The sequence below is a fragment of the Argentina silus genome, assembly GCF_951799395.1.
Source record: "Argentina silus genome assembly, chromosome: X".
NCBI lineage: Eukaryota > Metazoa > Chordata > Actinopteri > Argentiniformes > Argentinidae > Argentina > Argentina silus.
The window spans coordinates 42,969,495-42,975,723 of NC_139653.1; positions in this window are offsets into that span (position 1 = coordinate 42,969,495).

Here is a 6,229-nt window from a genome sequence, read left to right on the forward strand (position 1 = left end):
TAGGAGGGACCGTTAAGATGTAGCCTGAAGAGATGCGTCTTCAATCTACGGCGGAAGATTGGTAGTAAGGCTTCCTCCATCTTTGAGTGTCTGGAGATGTTGCTGGGGTCTGAGGAGGGCCAGAGGTCTTCTAACTGCCCAGTTCAAGTTGTTTTTTTTAATTCTAGAAACAAAGAAAATAGATCATTTGAAAAAACAAATGGTTCTTTAGAATATATTCATGGAATATCATCAGCTTTTTAAGTATTATCAACAAGTCTAAGTTTTATGTATGATATACTTAGCTTTTAGTGCAAAACAAAATTAATTTAATCAGTCCACTAATCCAGAAATGTACCTGTGACAGAACTCATACATGAGAGTTTCAGTTAAGTAAATATAAATGTAAGTAAATGTAACATCATATTTATTAGCAGAATTCAACAGAATTCATCCTCAAAAAATTATGTTGAGATTATGCAGCTGGCTATGTTGAATATTTATTTCTGAATAGGATGTTTGTGGAACAAATTAAAATTAAGTACTGTATTAGAAATATTATTGTAAAGATAGAAACTTACATTTTCTTTGTCAAAATCATAGATTTTTGGGAGTTATCTTTACTAAGCCCCTGAGTCATTGTAAATTCAAGGCATTTGACTTTAACAATAAGATTTTATTATTCAGACCATCTCTCTCTCTTTCTCCCTCCCTCTCCCTTCCTCTCTATCCTCAAGGATGTCAGGTCCTCATCAAGGCTGCAGAATGATGCTCTCCACCCTCCTCCTCCACTGCCTCCTCCTCTACCTCCTCCTCCTACCTCAGGCTCCAGTAGAGGGCTCTCTCCTGTGGCCCTGTAAGCCTATCAACAAGACCATCTCTGTGGAGAAGGAGGGCTGCCCCAGCTCCCTAGTGTACCAGATTTCCATCTGCAGCCGTGAGTGACCCATTAAGGTATCTAGCCTAAAGGGATCTGGTTTGTTTTGCATCTATTCTATTGCTTCCGTTATGCCAGGCAAAAATGCAAACTGCAATCTATTTCCTAGGAGCCTGAGTATAAGAGCTAGTTCTCCGCTTTGCACAAGCATGTCTATACGTATGGGGACGTTCTCTATGAGACAGTCTGCCTGCCTAACTGTCCTCCGGGGGTGGATCCTCACGTCACCATCCCTGTGGCCCTGAGTTGCGACTGTAACCTGTGTGTCATGGACAACTCCAACTGCCCCACCAGGAGGCAGACTTCTGCATGAACTAGATACCCCAATGCATATTAGGTACTCATTTGTAGCTTATACGTGTTTGCTTTCTACCTATGACTTATAACAAGAGAATAAATAAAACACTGAGTAAAGACCTAATAAATGGCTAGTTCTAACCCAGAATGACTGTAGCTACTTCCTAAACACTTATAAGCTACAAATTAGATCAGATTCAACTTTATTGTCATTGTGCAGAGTACAAGTACAGAGACAACGAAATGCAGTTAGCGTCTAACCAGAAGTGCAAAAAAGCAGAAAAGTGCAGTGTGAACAGTATATACAGGTATATGAGCAGTATAGTAGTGCAGTATAGTATAAGTAGTGCAGTGTAAGCAGTATATGAATTAGCAGTAGCATTATAAGCAGAATAAATAGAATGCAGTATGAACAGTGTAAGCAGCATATGAGCTGTATAGGCAATGAAGTATAAGCAGTATATATGTATTAACAGTAACATTAGAGTAAATAGCAGAATAAATATGGAATGCCGTATGAACAGTATAAACAGGTATGTACAGTATGTACAGATATGTGCAGTGTATTAACAGTAGTATTAAAGAAAAATATAAGGATATGTGCATTATGAACAGTATAGACAGATATGTACAGAAGAGCAGTGGTATGTAGTAAGAGCAGTGTGTACAAGTGAGGATACAGTATGTACAGTTTATAGGAATACTCTAGGGTAAGGGGGGGGGGGGTGCAGGGGTTGGTAGGTTGTCACCTAGGTGCAGAGTTGGAGTTCAGTAGGGTGACAGCCGCAGGGAAGAAGCTTCCTCTTAACCTGCTGGTTCGGGTGCGGAGAGACCTGTAGCGCCTCCCGGAGGGGAGTGGGGTGGACCAGCAGCCTTACGTGCATTAGTCCTGCTCAGTGCCGCACACACGTCGGTGGGAGATAGAGTGAGGGGCTGGTGATCTGCAGGGAGCACAGCCTTGATGGCCACCTCCTTGTTGTCCCTGTCAAAGCGGCCATAGAAGTGGTTCAGCTCATCAGGCAAGGAGGCGTCGATGGAGGGAGGGGAGGTGTTAGTGGGTTTGTAGTCTGTGATGGCCTGGATGCCTTGCCACATGCGTCGGGGGTCAGAGTTGTTCTTGAAGTGATCCTCGATTCTTAGCTTGTGGTTGTGCTTGGCCTTTTTGATGCCCCTCTGCAGGTTAGCCCTGGAAGAGCTATAGGCCCGAGCATCCCCTTCTGATGATGAGTGCCTTATAAGTGTCTCCTATACTGAAGTGTTACCAATACCAATACGTTAGTAGTTGGTAGCATGTCATAGCATGTATCAACTTCTTTGTCCCCATCCCCTAGGACACCAGACCTGGGGAGACCGGGCTTTGACCGCTGCAACCCCCACTTTTCACCACATCAAAGAATCCAGGAAGCTCTCCTCCTTCAAACGATCCCTCAAAACGAAAATCTTTTTAAATTTGCATTTAATCTTTAACTATTTTTTATGTTGTCTTTACTGACTGTGCTTTTGTTTACTTTTTATTTGAATATCTTTTCTTGTCCTCTCCATGGAATATATTGTCTGAGAAAAGCACTATACAATATAAATGCATTAAAACATTATTCATGTTTATGAATGTGTTTAAATGTTTATAAAAGTGTATGCCAGAATTCATAGTATGCAGACCATCTAGTAATCATAAAATACTCATAAACATTCAGTTTATTAATAAATATAATAAATATAAATAATAATATAATAAATAAACTAGAGCTTCCTTGATCCAGGTCTTGTGTATTTTTTTAAAAGGTAGATTGTTGTTCCATCAAAGATGTACATTATGCATTGAAAACTATAACAAGCAAGGCATATGTTCCCAGACAAAACATATACACCAAAAGTACCACTGATAACTACATACTTAACATCAACATTAGCATTTCATTCAGGCTGAAAACAACAACCTACATAAATGTAAATGTTCTCTTCCTCTTGTATTTGAGACCCAAACTTACTCGGGCCATGAAAGAATCCTTCATCATCATTATCATTATCATCATCATCATCCTCCTCCTCCTCATCATCATCATCATCGGGAAAGTTAAAGATGAATCTGTACAATGTGTAAGAATGGGCTTGTCCAACCTATCTATTACACCAGGTCATTCCTTTCAAATCCTGTTCAGTGTAGAAGTGAACAGAATGGTCGCCTGTGATGGGTGTCACCTGGTCACTCATCGGCCGAGCAAAGCATGATGGGAAGGTACTCTTCAGCCTCCTACAGCATGATGGGAATGCTGGGAGAGTGTTGATCACCCTTCTCTTCATAAACATACAGTAGAGGGTATATGAGGGGTTAAACAGCACCAAAAGCAGCAACCATAAGTAATCATGGATGTGTACACCTAACGAGCCTAGTAGTAAATACATGATAGCAGGGAGGAACAGCAGTGTGTAGATACAGGACGAGTGCCGATAACAGGTTTCTTTTCAGCTGCAGTCACTGATATGGAGAGGAACAGAGGTTTTAGCATGCCCAGGAGGAAGAACACCACCAGAGGGAAGGGGAGGATATAAACTGAAAACAGAAATAAACCACACACAAAAGGGGGCAATATAAATGCTGAGACAGTAAGAATATAGGATAACATCCATATGATGAAGGATACTGTGAGTGAATGTTTGATGTTGCCATGGAAATGGTACCAGAGGGGCCAAGCAATGAGAAGTATCTCTCCATAGCAATACACACCATGAAACCAATACTAGAGGAGGTACAGAAGAGGAGAGGGAAGAAAAGACCAAGCCTTTATCCTTTGACCATCATTTGATGGTTATCATCCAACGTTGCAATGGGCATTTTATATTGTGTCGCAGTTGTGCAACTGTCAAAAACTAACCAAAGGGGCGATTGTGAAAGTATTGTTTTTTAACCTTTTTTAAACATCAAAATGCAAACACTGGAGCTCTGTAGCTTTTGCAATGATGAGCAGCTCTGATGAGGAAGTAGAGAGTGTAGATGGCCAATTAGATTACGTCCATTAAGTCGATTACGTTATTAAGTCCAATGAAGAAAACTGCACAAGCAATCACTTTCGATGCAGTCTCAAATGACTCAAAACTCTCATAATAATGCAGTGTGTCGTTAATAGTGGTGGTGTAGATAATGGTGCTGTTGAAGGCTTCCTCCCCTCTTTGAGTGTCTGGAGACGTTGCTTGGGGCTGGGGAGGGTCAGAGGTCTTCTAACTGCCCAGTTCAAGTTGTTTTGTTTATTCTAGAAAATAGATAATGGTTCTTTAGAATATCTTATATTTTTCAAAAGTCATTGTGTCAAAGCTTTTACTCTATCAAACATTTTCCTTCTTTGTAAAGAGTACTTACTTGTTTATCTTTAATGGAGTGAGCTTAGTTCAGGCAGGACTCTCTCAGTCAGTGCTTTAGTCATGACTAAAGCAGACCTAGGCAAAATACATAAATACAAAATACAAACAATGTTGTTTAAAAACATGAGATGTGTAAACTAAATAAACCACACCAAATATATATACAGTGCAGTAAGTAATGGGAGAGAGGCATTGTTTCTTATTTTGACTTTTGACTGGAAATTACTGAGTTTAAAGGAGGATTCACAGCTTTTATTTGATGGTATTTGTGTACATATTGTGTACATACAACACTTTTTATGCACAGTCCCCCTCTTTCAGGGAAAACAAAAGTAATGGTACATTTGACAAGTCAAGTGTGTTCCGTCACATCATTTGTGCAGGCATAAGATAGCTGTCAATATCTAGTATTGATTGTAGCCCTTGGGTTTGCCTTTGGAGTCTGCTATTGGTGTCTGTCAACATGAGGACCAAAGCGGTGTCAATGTCAGAAACATAGCCAAAACCCCCCCCAAAAAAGCACTAGTGAGCACAGCAATGACAGGCTGGTAGGCCAAGGCAGACTTCTACAGTGGATGACCGAAGAATGCTCACCATAATTAAGAAAAACTTTCCCCCTGCATTTCACTTATCTGAGCAATTGTACATTTAGCATTTTACAATCAGGATTTACAATTTAAATTCACTGTACGTGGAATTTTAATTTATTACCTCTTGTAAGACTTTTTTCTTACAAGATTTATTTACTCTTGTAAGATTTTTTTTTCTTTTTCTTTGTAATACTTTTCTTTGCTTTGGTCAGTGCAGTGCAGTGCAGACTTCAAATAATACCCTCATGACTACATTTTGGGAAGACCACACATCTTCACTTTGCTATGAGTTGGCCTGATCACTGTTATCTTGTGTTTCAGTTAATCTATACTCTAACCATTGATTTAATTGAGTTATACATGTATCAATACTAGACACTACATGCACATGGGGTTTAAAACGGAATAAGAATGAAAACATAAAAAAGAGAAGAGAATGAATATTTATTTTTAAAAAGATAGTAGTACTCTCTTTCGCCCCCCTCCTCATGAACACATAAAGCACAACAAGGGGGCTGCACTGGACTAGAATGGTGCCCACCTCTGTCTTCATGATTGGTTACACCTGATACTAGGTGCTGTATGATGGTGGGGAGGAACAGCAGTGTGTAATTACACAGGACCAGAGCCAGGGTACCGATGATGCGTTTCCTTTCAATTGCGGGCACTGAAATGGAGACGGACAGAGCTTTCACTGTACCTATGACGAAGAACACCAGCAGAGGGAAGCCGAGTAGAAAAACTGATAACAGAATATAAGAGCTCTCAACAGATGGTGTGGCAGAAAAAAGGGTGATTTCATGAAAGGAAACACCCAGACTGTGGAGGATACTATGAGGGATTATTTGATTAATATTTATTTCAAAAGAGATAGTAGTAAAAGTAGTAAAAGAGGATAAAGTTCAGAACATGCTGAAAGGCTATTACAACAAGAACACCTTTTCTTCTTACAAATGTTCAACATCCAACTATTGATTATAATTCATTATGTGATTATTCCATTGTAGTGCATGGAGAATGTACTCATATGCTTACATAAAGCATTCAACTTCAAATAATGTCATGTTGT